This window comes from Schistocerca piceifrons, chromosome 3 (genome assembly GCF_021461385.2).
Source record: "Schistocerca piceifrons isolate TAMUIC-IGC-003096 chromosome 3, iqSchPice1.1, whole genome shotgun sequence".
NCBI classification, from domain to species: Eukaryota; Metazoa; Arthropoda; class Insecta; order Orthoptera; family Acrididae; genus Schistocerca; species Schistocerca piceifrons.
In genome coordinates, this window is record NC_060140.1 from 248,195,265 (window position 1) to 248,210,341 (window position 15,077).

The window sequence follows — 15,077 nt, forward strand, 5'->3', positions numbered from 1 at the left end:
CACACCTATGAGCGAGGGAGGACTCGAGCCGAGCCTCCGGCGGGAGGCGCCGCGCAATCCGAGACATCGCGCCTCAAAAGCCTGAAGATACTGACAGGTTTCAAATAGATTATATAAAGGTCAGACAGAGATTTAGTAACCAGGTTTTAAATTGTAAGACATTTCCCGGGGCAGATGTGGACTCTGACCACAATTATTGGTTATGAACTGTAGATTAAAACAAAAGAAACTGCAAAAAGGTGGGAATTTGAGAAGATGGGACCTGGATAAACTGAGAGAACCAGAGGTTGTAGAGGGTTTCAGGGAGAGCATTAGGGAACGATTGACAGGAATGGGGGAAAGAAATACAGTAGAAAAAGAATGGGTAGCTTTGAGAGATGAAATAGTGAAGGCAGCAGAGGATCAAGTAGGTAAAAAGACGAGGGCTAATAGAAATCCTTCGGTAACAGAAGAGATACTGAATTTAATTGATGAAACGAGAAAATACAAAAATGAGATCGACAGGAAATGCAAAATAGCTAAGCAGGGACGGCTAGAGAACAAATGTAAGGATGTAGAGGCGTATATCACTAGGGTTAAGATAGATACTGCTTACAGGAAAAGAGACCTTTGGAGAAAAGAGAACCACTTGCATGAATATCAAGAGCACAGATGGAAACCCAGTTCTAAGCAAAGAAGGGAAAGCAGAAAGGTGGAAGGAGTATGTAGAGGGTCTATACAAGGGCGATGTTCTTGAGGACAATATTATGTAAATGGAAGAGGATGTAGAAGAAGATGATATGTGAGATATGATACTGCGTGAAGAGTTTGACAGAGCATTGAAAGATCTAAGTCGAAACAAGGCCCCGCGAGTAGACAGCATTCCCTTACAACTACTGATAGCCTTGGGGGAGCCAGCCCTGACAAAACTCTACCATCTGGTGAGCAAGATGTATGAGACAGGCGAAATGCCGTCAAACTTCAAAAAGAATATGATAATTCCAATCCGGAAGAAAGCAGGGGTTGACAGATGTGAAAATCACCCAACTATCAGTTTATTAAGGCACGGCTGCAAAATACTAACACGAATTCTTTACAGACGAATGGAAAAACTGGTAGAAGCCAAACTCGGGGAAGATCAGTTGGGATTCCGTAGAAATGTTAGAACACTTGAGGCAATACTGACCCTACGACTTATCTCAGAAGCAAGATTAAGGAAAGACAAACCTATGTTTCTAGCATTTGTAGACTTAGAGAAAACTTTTGACAATGTTGACTGGAATACTCTCATTCGAATACTGAAGGTGGCAGGGGTAAAATACAGGGAGCGAAAGGCTACTTACAATTTGTACAGAAACCAGATGGCACTTATAAGAGTCGAGGGGCGCGAAAGGGAATCAATGGTTGTGAAGGGAGTGAGACAAGGTTGTAGCCTATCCCCAATGTTATTCAATCTGTATATTGAGCAAGCAGTAAATGAAACAAAAGAAAAATTTGGAGTGGGAATTAAAATCCATGGAAAAGAAATTAAAACTTTGAGGTTCGCCGATGACATTGTAATTCCTGTCAGGGACAGCAAAGGACCTGGAAGAGCAGCTGAACAGAATGGACAGTGTCTTGAAAGGAGGATATAAGATGAACATCAACAAAAGCAAAACGAGGATAATGGAATGTAGTCCAATTAAGTCGGGTGATGCTGAGGGAATTAGATTAGGAAATGAGACACTTATAGTAGTAAAGGAGTTTTATTATTTGGGGAGCAAAATAACTGACGAATGTCGAAATAGAGAGGATATAAAATGTAGACTGGCAATGGCAAGGAAAGCGTTTCTGAAGAAGAGAGATTTGTTAACATCGAGTATAGATTTAAATGTCAGGAAGTCGTTTCTGAAAGTATTTGTATGGAGACATAAGTCCGGAAGGCTAGTCGTGAATTACAAGCTCCCATGTCGACTGTTTGGGAAGTTTTAAGAAAACGCGTACAACTACGTCCTTAGCGTTTACAGTTATTACAACTCTAAAGGCGGCAGACCATGGATTACATGCCAACTTTGCAGACGAAATGTTGTTTCATGACGATGAAGATTTTCTGGATCATGTCGTCTTCAGGGATGAATCGATCTTTAACCTTAGTGGACATGCTAATACTCACAATGTGCGCATGTGGGGCTCAGAAAATCTTCACGAGGTGGTACAAATGCAACGAGATTCCCCTAAAGTGACTTTTTTTGCCGTATCACGGCGGAAACTTTATGAGCATTTCTTTTTTGGTGAACCTACTGTAACTGGCACTTCCTACCTCAGTTGGAAGAAGATGAGCTAGAGAACTTCATTTTCCAGCTAGACGGTGCGCCACTTCACTGGCATTGCGAAGTCCGCGATTGGTTGAACTTCACTCTACCAAAGCGCTGGATAGGCCGCAAGGGGCCCAGTGACAGGGCTTGCTTTTTTGCATGGCCTCCACGTTCATCCGACCTAACGCCATGCGATTTTTTCCTTTGGGGCTTCATCAAGGATCGTGTGTACGTGCCTCCGCTACCAGCAGACCTCCCTGAATTAAGAAACCGGATTGAAGCAGCTGTTGCTACAATCACTGAAGACACACTTTTCAACGTTTGGGAAGAACTCGGCTATAGACTTGATGTGTACCATGTGACAAATGGTGCTCACACTGAACATTTATAAGGTTCTTGGTATAACTGTTTGAGTTACCCTTTTATTTGACATATCATTTATAACTCTACGTTTAATATAATTAATATTAAATGCGTTAAAACCCCGATATTCATTCATAAACACCCTATATATATATATATATATATATATATATATATATATATATATATATATATATATATAAGTTGTATGACAATATTACCAGATGACTGAAGGTCTGTGCACTTTTAGAGGAGCATAAAGGTAAGACCTGATGGATAGTGGGAGCTGAGAGAAAAAAATTATAATGTAGTTGTAGAGTGGCACGGAAAGTTCTAGCAGAGGATGCTAAGAATTAATTATCGCTACGTAAGGGGATGTAAAGGAAGTAATGCATGACAAGAAAAAGGCGATAACTTGATTAACGGCTGCAGGGCATGCGTTTGTTGAGCAACATGTAATCAGAGGAGCAACGTTACGTTGTAGGTCTTTAATATAATCAGTGTTAAGTAAGGAACCATTGCCAGCATGTATAGCTGAGGGAATTAGATTAGGAAATCAGACACTTAAAGTAGTAAAAGAGTTTTGCTATTTGGGTAGCAAAATAACTGATGATGGTCGAAGTAGAGATGATATAAAATGTAGACTGGCAATGGTAAGGAAAGCCTATCTGAAGAAGAAAAATTTGTTAACATCGAGTATAGATTTAAATGTGAGGAAGTCGTTGCTGAAAGTATTTGTATGGAGTGTAGCCATGTATGGAAGTGAAACGTGGACGATAAATAGTTTAGACAAGAAGAGAATAGAAGCTTTCGAAATGTGGTGCTACAGAAGAATGCTGAAGATTAGATGGGTAGATCACATAACTAATGAGGAGGTATTGAATAGAATTGGAGAAAAGAGGAGCTTGTGGCACAACTTGACTAGAAGAAGGGATCGGTTGGTAGGACATGTTCTGAGACATCGAGGGATCACCAGTTTAGTATTGGGGGGCAGCGTGGAGGGTAAAAATCGTAGAGGGAGACCAAGAGATGAATACACTAAGCAGATACAGAAGGATGTAGGCTGCAGTAGGTACTGGGAGATGAAGAATGCATGCATAGGATAGAGTAGCATGGAGAGCTGCATCAAACCAGTCTCAGGACTGAAGACCACAACAACAAAGAACCACCTACAAGCACTAACAATGTGAGGGCAAAGCACGTCTCATTGGCGATTTATAATTAATACACTCCTGGAAATGGAAAAAAGAACACATTGACACCGGTGTGTCAGATCCACCATACTTGCTCCGGACACTGCGAGAGGGCTGTACAAGCAATGATCACACGCACGGCACAGAGGACACACCAGGAACCGGGGTGTTGGCCGTCGAATGGCGCTAGCTGCGCAGCATTTGTGCACCGCCGCCGTCAGTGTCAGCCAGTTTGCCGTGGCATACGGAGCTCCATCGCAGTCTTTAACACTGGTAGCATGCCGCGACAGCGTGGACGTGAACCGTATGTGCAGTTGACGGACTTTGAGCGAGGGTGTATAGTGGGCATGCAGGAGGCCGGGTGGACGTACCGCCGAATTGCTCAACACGTGGGGCGTGAGGTCTCCACAGTACATCGATGTTGTCGCCAGTGGTCGGCGGAAGGTGCACGTGCCCGTCGACCTGGGATGTAGGCTGCACGGATGCACGCCAAGACCGTAGGATCCTACGCAGTGCCGTAGGGGACCGCACCGCCACTTCCCAGCAAATTAGGGACACAGTTGCTCCTGGGGTATCGGCGAGGACCATTCGCAACCGTCTCCATGAAGCTGGGCTACGGTCCCGCACACCGTTAGGCCGTCTTCTGCTCACGCCCCAACATCGTGCAGCCCGCCTCCAGTGGTGTCGCGACAGGCGTGAATGGAGGGACGAATGGAGACGCGTCGTCTTCAGCGATGAGAGTCGCTTCTGCCTTGGTGCCAATGATGGTCGTATGCGTGTTTGGCGCCGTGCAGGTGAGCGCCACAATCAGGACTGCATACGACCGAGGCACACAGGGCCAACACCCGGCATCATGGTGTGGGGAGCGATCTCCTACACTGGCCGTACACCACTGGTGATCGTCGAGGGGACACTGAATAGTGCACGGTACATCCAAACCGTCATCGAACCCATCGTTCTACCATTCCTAGACCGGCAGGGGAACTTGCTGTTCCAACAGGACAATGCACGTCCGCATGTATCCCGTGCCACCCAACGTGCTCTAGAAGGTGTACGTCAACTACCCTGGCCAGCAAGGTCTCCGGATCTGTCCCCCATTGAGCATGTTTGGGACTGGATGAAGCGTCGTCTCACGCGGTCTGCACGTCCAGCAAGAACGCTGGTCCAACTGAGGCGCCAGGTGGAAATGGCATGGCAAGCCGTTCCACAGGACTACATCCAGCATCTCTACGATCGTCTCCATGGGAGAATAGCAGCCTGCAGTGCTGCGAAAGGTGGATATACACTGTACTAGTGCCGACATTGTGCATGCTCTGTTGCCTGTGTCTATGTGCCTGTGGTTCTGTCAGTGTGATCATGTGATGTATCTGACCCCAGGAATGTGTCAATAAAGTTTCCCCTTCCTGGGACAATGAATTCACGGTGTTCTTATTTCAATTTCCAGGAGTGTAAATAAGAGACCCATTGTTCAAATGTAAATGGGTATGCAATGTTATACGACTGAAATCGATGTCTAGATGCATTTTTAATGCACGTCTCGTCCGTACATCTCGCCATAAACAGTTCCGCATAATTTTGGTTTCCAGACATTGCAGGCATTGCTAGCTGTTTGCTCGATCCATTACTTACCAGCATAGGTAGTAATTTAATGAAATTCATGAAAGAAGAGGCGCCACACCGGATACAGCTGCATCGACGGCATATATAGCAGTTGTTGTTGTTGTGGTCTTCAGTCCTGAGACTGGTTTGATGCAGCTCTCCATGCTATTCTATCCTGTGCAAGCATTTTCATCTCCCAGTACCTACTGCAACCTACATCCTTCTGAATCTGCTTAGTGTATTCATCTCTTGGTCTCCCTCTACGATTTTTACCCTCCACGCTGCCCTCCAATACTAAATTGGTGATCCCTTGATGCCTCAGAACATGTCCTACCAACCGATCCCTTCTTCTGGTCAAGTTGTGCCACAAACTTCTCTTCTCCCCAATCCTATTCAATACTTCCTCATTAGTTATGTGATCTACCCATCTAATCTTCATCATTCTTCTGTAGCACCACTTTTCGAAAGCTTCTATTCTCTTCTTGTCTAAACTATTTATCGTCCATGTTTCACTTCCATACATGGCTACACTCCATACGAATACTTTCAGAAATGACTTCCTGACACTTAAATCAATACTGGATGTTAACAAATTTCTCTTCTTCAGAAACGCTTTTCTTGCCATTGCCAGCCTACATTTTATATCCTCTCTACTTCGACCATCGTCAGTTATTTTGCTCCCCAAATAGCAAAACTCCTTTACTACTTTAAGTGCCTCATTTCCTAATCTAATTCCCTCAGCATCACCCGACTTAATTAGACTACATTCCATTATCCTTATTTGCTTTTGTTGATGTTCATCTTATATCCTCCTTTCAAGACACTGTCCATTCCCTTCAACTGCTCTTCCAAGTCCTTTGCTGTCTCTGACAGAATTACAATGTCATCGGCGAACCTCAAAGTTTTTATTTCTTCGCCATGAATTTTAGTACCTACTCCGAATTTTTCTTTTGTTTCCTTTACTGCTTGCTCAATATACAGATTGAACAACATCGGGGAGAGGCTACAACCCTGTCTAACTCCCTTCCCAACCACTACTTCCCTTTCATGACCCTCGACTCTTATAACTGCCATCTGGTTTCTGTACAAATTGTAAATAGCCTTTCGCTCCCTGTATTTTACCCGTGCCACCTTTAGAATTTGAAAGAGAGTAGTCCAGTCAACATTGTCAAAAGCTTTCTCTAAGTCTACAAATGCTAGAAACGTAGGTTTGCCTTTCCTTAATCTTTCTTCTAAGATAAGTCGTAAGGTCAGTATTGCCTCACGTGTTCCAGTGTTTCTACGGAATCCAAACTGATCTTCACCGAGGTTGGCTTCTACTAGTTTTTGCATTCGTCTGTAAAGAATTCGTGTCAGTATTTTGCAGCTGTGACTTATTAAGCTGATAGTTCGGTAATTTTCACATCTGTCAGCACCTGCTTTCTTTGGGATTGGAATTATTATATTCGTCTTGACGTCTGAGGGTATTTCGCCTGTCTCATACATCTTGCTCACCAGATGGTAGAGTTTTGTCAGGACTGGCTCTCCCACGGCCGTCAGTAGTTCCAATGGAATATTGTCTACTCCGGGGGCCTTGTCTCGACTCAGGTTTTTCAGTGCTCTGTCAAACTCTTCACGCAGTATCATATCTCCCATTTCATCTTCATCTACATCCTCTTCCATTTCCATAATATTGTCCTCAAGTACATCGCCCTTGTATAGACCCTCTATATACTCCTTCCACCTTTCTGCTTTCCCTTCTTTGCTTAGAACTGGGTTTCCATCTGAGCTCTTGATATTCATACAAGTCGTTCTCTTATCTCCAAAGGTCTCTTTAATTTTCGTGTAGGCGGTATCTATCTTACCCCTAGTGAGATAGGCCTCTACATCCTTACATTTGTCCTCTAGCCATCCCTGCTTAGCCATTTTGCACTTGCTGTCGATCTCATTTTTGAGACGTTTGTATTCCTTTTTGCCTGTTTCACTTACTGCATTTTTATATATTCTCCTTTCATCAATTAAATTCAATATTTCTTCTGATACCCAAGGATTTCTACTAGCGCTCGTCTTTTTACCTACTTGATCCTCTGCTGCCTTCACTACTTCATCCCTCAAAGCTACCCATTCTTCTTTTACTGTATTTCTTTCCCCCGTTTATGACAATTGTTTCCTTATGCTCTCTCTGACACTCTGTACAACCTCTGGTTTAATCTACGGTTCATAACCAATAGATTGTGGTCAGAGTCTACATCTGCCCCTGGAAATGTCTTACAATTTAAAACCTGGTTCCTAAATCTCTGTCTTACCATTATATAATCTATCTGAAACCTTCTAGTATCTCCAGGGTTCTTCCATGTATACAACCTTCTTTCATAATTCTTAAACCAAGTGTTAGTTATGATTATGTTGTGCTCTCTGCAAAATTCTACCAGGCGGCTTCCTCTTTTATTTCTGTCCCCCAATCCATATTCACCTACTATGTTTCCTTCTCTCCCTTTTCCTACACTCGAATTCCAGTCACCCATGACTATTAAATTTTCGTCTCCCTTCACAATCTGAATAATTTCTTTTATTTCATCATACATTTCTTCAATTTCTTCGTCATCTGCAGAGCTAGTTGGCATATAAACTTGTACTACTGTAGTAGGTGTGGGCTTCGTATCTATCTTGGCCACAATAATGCGTTCACTATGCTGTTTGTAGTAGCTTACCCGCATTCCTATTTCCCTATTCATTATTAAACCTACTCCTGCATTACCCCTATTTGATTTTGTGTTTATAACCCTGTAGTCACCTGACCAGAAGTCTTGTTCCTCCTGCCACCGAACTTCACTAATTCCCACTATATCTAACTTCAACCTATCCATTTCCCTTTTTAAATTTTCTAACCTACCTGCCCGATTAAGGGATCTGACATTCCACGCTCCGATCCGTAGAACGCCAGTTTTCTTTCTCCTGATAACGACATCCTCTTGAGTAGTCCCCGCCCGGAGATCCGAATGGGGGACTATTTTACCTCCGGAATATTTTACCCAAGAGGACGCCATCATCATGTAATCATGCAGTAAAGCTGCATGTCCTCGGGAAAAATTACGGCTGTAGTTTCCCCTTGCTTTCAGCCGTTCGCAGTAGCAGCACAGCAAGGCCGTTTTGGTTATTGTTACAAGGCCAGATCAGTCAATCATCCAGACTGTTGCCCTTGCAACTACTGAAAAGGCTGCTGCCCCTCTTCAGGAACCACACGTTTGTCTGGCCTCTCAACAGATACCCCTCCGTTGTGGTTGCACCTACGGTACGGCTATCTGTATCGCTGAGGCACGCAAGCCTCCCTACCAACGGCAAGGTCCATGGTTCATGGGCCATTTCGAATCGTCATTAATTAGGAGGAACTTCCTTATGTACATATTTTGTCAGACAATAAAACTGGCAGTTAAGAGTGGAGTGACGAAGATGAAACCTGGCATGCGTCAGTTGAGAGCACAGTAAGGAGTTCTATTTCGATTAGACATTTCGGTATTTATTTTAATTATACTGCTTTTTAAGGGCTGTTCGAGTTTGTTGACATCGTTATATTTTTTAGTGAGATAAGATGGTTGTTTTGAAGCATTCTCGCAGGCGAAATTAATGGAATGTTTTATTTCTGTACGCAGTGGTGTAGTTGTAATTCGGCATCCTCACCCACGGGACTTACAGTCCCACCGCCACACCCCCACCCGCCCATGTTAGGCAAAATTCTCCCGCCCGACTCATGCAGCACCATCATCGCCAGAGGGTGGTACGGGACCACAAGTCCCACCGCCACACCCCCAAACTGAATTGCAGTGACTCGGCAACACAGTTAGACCGCAATTGACCATGATGCTGTATTGCAACATATCACCCCGGACTACAAGTCCATTTAAAAAAAAAAAAAGCATTTAAAAAAAAAAAAAAAAGATTGTAATTATTTATACGATAACAAACGAAATTTGAATTAATGTTAATTTCCTGTATCGATGAACAGATACACTATCGTACTATGGGGTACTGTACAGTATGCTAACACATATCATTCAACTTAGAAGGTTCATATATGTACTGCTATGAAAGGATGTGCTATGATGGGAACCACAATGAAGAAGAACAGGTGTGTGATGATGGGAATTACTGATGTTGATTTCGAATAATTGAGGTTACACAACATTTACGCGAATAACTCATGTTGGTTTCGAATAATTGAAGTTACATAACGTCAACACAAATCAGTAAAATTATAAGATCAAGTAACTTACCGCTGAAAAGGGGTGTGCGATAATGTGGATCACAGACGTTGATTTCGAATAATTGAAATTACATGAATTTATAGAACTACGTAAAATGCACTGATGTTGATTTTCGAGTCATTAATGTTACGTGATGAATTTGTAGAATTGCATTAAAGTCAACATATAATTATTACTGAAGACTCTTAAGAAGCTGATGACGTGCCTGAACAGCTCAAATATTTAACTACTGTTTGGGCCTTGGACGGGTGATTTTATTTCACACTCCTAGTCTATACTGTTTTGAGATATAGAAGGTGACATTCAGACAGGCGATGGTACGTCCCTTTCTGTCCCAGACGGCAAATTATTCTTTTTTTGTACTATTATAATGTTCACTTCATAAATCAAAGTTAGTTTTCTTGTAATCTATCTCCGAGTTGTTGATCCTCGATGTCAGTATTTTCAACAGCTGCAAACACTTATTTTGAAAGCTGAATCTAGAAACTGGCATCGTTGAACAGTAGCTATGCCTTGGAGACAGGCGCATGAACAATATACACAGAAGCTTGAGCTCGAAGAAGCTGATTGGGATAATTGGTGGATTGCTGGATATTTCAGCAGGACCGATGCTACTATTCGACAGATCTGGCAGGAATGAGTGAACCATGGCCGAACACAGTGCCAAGAAAGAAGCGGTTGATCTGGAGAGCCGACAGAACGTGAGGACCGAGCAATAGTCAGAGAGGCACTCAGAGCCCAGGATTCATCATAATTATGGATCCTATGTGCAACTAGTGCTTCAGTGACCACAAGGACGATTAAAAGCGGCTGGCAGAAAGCGGGCTGAGCTCACGGCATCCCTTACGCCGACTACCTTTGACCTCTGTACACTAACAAGCCCATTCGCAGGGCCGACAGCATGGAGCGATTGTCTTGTTATTTCATTTCATAGCAGGACCATTTGGTTGCCATCCGCGGCACTCCTACAGCACACAGATACGCTCCATTTTGTTGCTATTTGTAGTAAGCCATCCTGGGTTTACATTTCAGCAAGGTAATACGTGCTCGCACACGACAAGAGTTTTTACTGCTTGTCCTTTTGCTTGCCAAACTCTACTTCGGCCAGCAAGGCCGCCGGATCTCTCCCCAATTGAGAACGCTTGGGGCATTATGGGTAGGGTCCTCCAACCAGCTCGGGATTATGACGATCTAGCGCGCCTGTTGAACAGAATCAGGCACGATATTCCTCAGAACATCCAACAACTCTGTCGATCAATGCCAAATTGAATAACAGCGTGCATAAGGGCAAGAGCTAGACCAACGTGTTAATGACATGCTCAGTTTGTGAAGCTCTTTCTCTTGAATAAGTCATTTATTTTTTTCTGAAATTGTGTACTGATTTCCGTTGCATACGAATAATTTATTCTCAGTGTGTCTTTTTAGTTAAAGTCTATTTTGATATTCAACATACTAGTTATTATCTTTAGTTTACGACTTGCAACGAATTTTTGTACGCATATTTCAAGAGTAGGTACTTCCGTAGGCATCAAAATCACACATACGTTTTGGAGATCCACAATGTCTGCGGCTGTTAGCTTGGGTGCTGCACGAGCATGGCGATTAATGATGGTTCAAATGGCTCTGAGCACTATGGGACTTAACTACTGAGGTCATCAGTCAGCTAGAACTTAGAACTACTTAAACCTAACTAACCTAAGGACATCACACACATCCATGCCCGAGGCAGGATTCGTACCTGCGACCGTAGCGGTCGTGCGGCTCCAGACTGTAGCGCCTAGAACCGCTCGGCCACACCGGCCGGCGATTAATGATGTTATTAACCACTAGACACTGCAACGAAAATTGTGTAAAACGCTGAATTCCATTTAGTGTATACCACTGAATTAGCTTGAAGTCTGTCGCTGTTTTCTTAGCTCAGCATTAATTTTACGCCTTATTTGCACCACATTGCAATCCTTTTTACAGCAGTAATCTGGCAGTTTGTTAGTCTTTTCAATATATTTTTTCTAGTTAGTTGAGATTTTGGACGAGGTATGGTACCCGACTTTTGTTTCCGGTATTTCCACTCATTTAACCATATTTGACGCTGTGTGATTCGCCACTCCCATTATTTTGCTCATTCGTTACGTGTCCGTAATAAAATGCTCGAAATATGTTCACCTGTTCCTTATACTGCCAACTCATAGATACGAACATTAGTCTCTTCCATTTTGTTACCACCGAAATGATGAATGATGCTATCCAGAACATTTCTTCACTGCATTGAATCTGTCCGAACACCTGTCGTGTGTGTTGATCTTCCCATATTTTGAACTTTGTTCTTTAAGTACTTCTGAGTGACTTCAACGTGGTTTCCCAATACCATCTTGGACGTATGTCACGATCGTAATTTAAACAAAGCTGTCATGAATTTCCAGAGTTGTAGAAAGCATTCATTTGCAGCAATCTGGAAATGTTGTGTATCTTTACAAATAATGTACAAAATTGCTGTGGACAAGCGTAATGCTTTCGTTCAAGTTTCTCAAGCATATTCTGAGAGGTTTCGAAAACGCGAACTCTTTGATTGGTCGAAGAGATGCGTTAGGCATTGGATCTGAAATACAACTTTTATCTGATTAACTCTCTTTAAATGTCCCCCTCCCTCGCCGAATCCCGTCGTCAACGTTTGATAAACATGTTGCAGAAGTGTCTTTATGAGACATATTCAGAAAAAAAGATTCGTCCTAGTTTTGATTAAATTACTGACAGTGTTAACAACTAACCTGTCTTTTTCTGCCAATACCGAAGGTCAAATTTGGTCCTTAACATCGATGCTGCTGGTACATCTTTATTTTAACTCCCTACATCGGTAATTTGTATGTATGGATGTACAGTGAAAACCTCTTCTGCAAGCCAGCTGTTCGTATGTTTTCATTAATAACAGTGAGATTGTTAATGATAGGGTGTGTATTTGGTGATGTGTGGCATTAATAATTTTACTTGCTGATGTTGATTGTGCCTATTTCTCTATATGCTTTACTACTGTTCAGCCAAATAATAAACAGCACATCATCACACACGGAATGATAAAAGTAAAATACCCAGAAGACAAGGTCGGTCGTTCGAATAGTTCAAATGGCTCTGAGCACTATGGGACTTAAATTCTGAGGTCATCAGTCCCCTAGGACTTAAACCTAACTAACCTAAGGACATCACACACATCCATGCCGGGGGCAGGATTCGAACCTGCGACCGTAGCGGTCACGCGGTTCCATGCTGTAGCGCCTAGAACCGCTCGGCCTCCCCGGCCGGCAAGGTCGGTCGTCAGTGTATCTTTGTGGTTACACGAACACACCGTCAGCAACAATGTAAATACTGAGACACAATTTTATCAGCACCTAACACAGTCTGAAAGGGGCCTCATTGTGGAATTCCGTTTGGCCAGCTGGTCGAATCGTGCTACACTCAGATCCCTGGAGCACTCAGATGTGACAGCGCTCCTATGTTGGACAGCGTGGGAACGTGAGGCGGAAGGTAAACTCGTTGTGAAGGTTCTGGTCGACCACGTCTGACCAGCACTATGGAGGATCGCTGTATTGTGCTCCAAGCACACTGAAAGGCCCTCACATCTGTACCTGCCATCTGAGATCAAGCAATCGGCTGCCTGCAATGCTCTGTGTCATCTCACACCCATCGTCGGTGACTAGCAGGAGACCGACCAGGGAGTTACCATTCCACGAGTAGGCTCCGTTAACACCGCGACACAGATGGCTGCACTGGAGTGGTACCGTGACCCGGAAGCATTGACTACTAATGAATGGCGCCGAATTGTGTTCAGCGATGAATCCCGGTTCTGCACTACCCTGAATGCCATTTTTGGCGGGTATGGAGGCTACCGCGGCATGGTCGTACTCTCCCAATGATTCGGATCGGCACTTTTGGCGTAGTGTGGGGAGCCACTGGGTATGACACTGGTAATAACTGGTAGTGACTGAAGAAACTCTGATGACTTACAGTGATACGTCACGTATATTCTGCACCCTATTGTGTTATCTCTCATGTGACGGTACCGTTGTGCCATTTTGCAACAGAACAGTGCTCACCTACAAATGGCGCGTACCTCTATGAACTGTCTACGTGACGCTGAGGTACTCCCATGGCCAACAGGATCCCCTAATCTGTCTTCGATGAACGTGTGTTGGACCATGGCAACTCCATCCCAGCGCCGATATCCATTATTTCATGGACCAGTTGTAGCTGTTGGGAACCAGCTTGCTTCAGGAGAGGAAACAATGGCTTTATGACACTACTACAGCATGTGATCAAAAGTATCCGTACACCCCCAAAAACATACGTTTTTCATACTAACTGCATTGCGCTGCCACCTACTTCCTGGTACTCCATATCAGTGATCTCAGTAGTCATTAGACATCGTGAGAGATCAGAATGGGGCGCTCCGCGGAACTCACGGACTTCGAACGTGGTAATAAGGTGACTGGGTGTCACTTCTGTAATACGCCTGTACGCGATATTTCCAAACTCTTAAACATCCCTAGGTCCGCTGTTACCGATATGAGATGGAGTAGAAACGTGAAGGGACACATACAGCACAAATGCGTACAGGCCGACCTGGTCTGTTGACTGACAGAGACCGTTGACAGTTGAAGAGGGTCGTAATGTGTAATAGACAGACATTTACCCAGAACATCACACAGGAATTCCAAACTGCATCAGGACCCACTGCAAGTACTATGACAGTTAGGCGGAAGGTGAGAAAACTTGGATTTCATGGTCGTGCACCTTTATGCTCCTGCATAAGCCACACTACCATAAGCCATCTACTCGTAAGGCACACATCACGCCGGTAAATGCCAAATGACGCCTCGCTTGGTGTAAGGATTGTAAATATAGGACGACTGAACAGTGGAAAAACGTTGTGTGGAGTGACGAATCACGGCACACAATGTGGCAATCCGAATGTATGGTGTGGATATGGCGAGTTCCCGGTGAACTTGATCTGCTAGCTTATTTAGTGCCAACAGTAAAATTCGGAGGCGGTGGTGTTATGGTGTGGTCGCGTTTTTCGTGGAGGGGACTTGCATCTCCTGTAGTTTTACGTGGCACTATCACAGCACAGGCCTACATTGATGTTTTAAGCACCTTCTTGCTTCCCACTGTTGAGGAGCAATTCGGGGATGGTGATTGCACCTTTCAGCACAATCGAGCACCTGTTCATAATGCTCGGCCTGTGGCGGAGTGGTTACACGACAATAACATCCCTTTAATTGACTGGCCTGCAGAGAGTCCCGACCTGAATCCTATACAACACCTTTGGGATGTTTTGCTACGCCAGCTTCGTGCCAGGCCTCGCCGACCGACATCTATACCTCTCCTCAGGGCAGCATCCCGTGAAGAAAGGGTTGCCA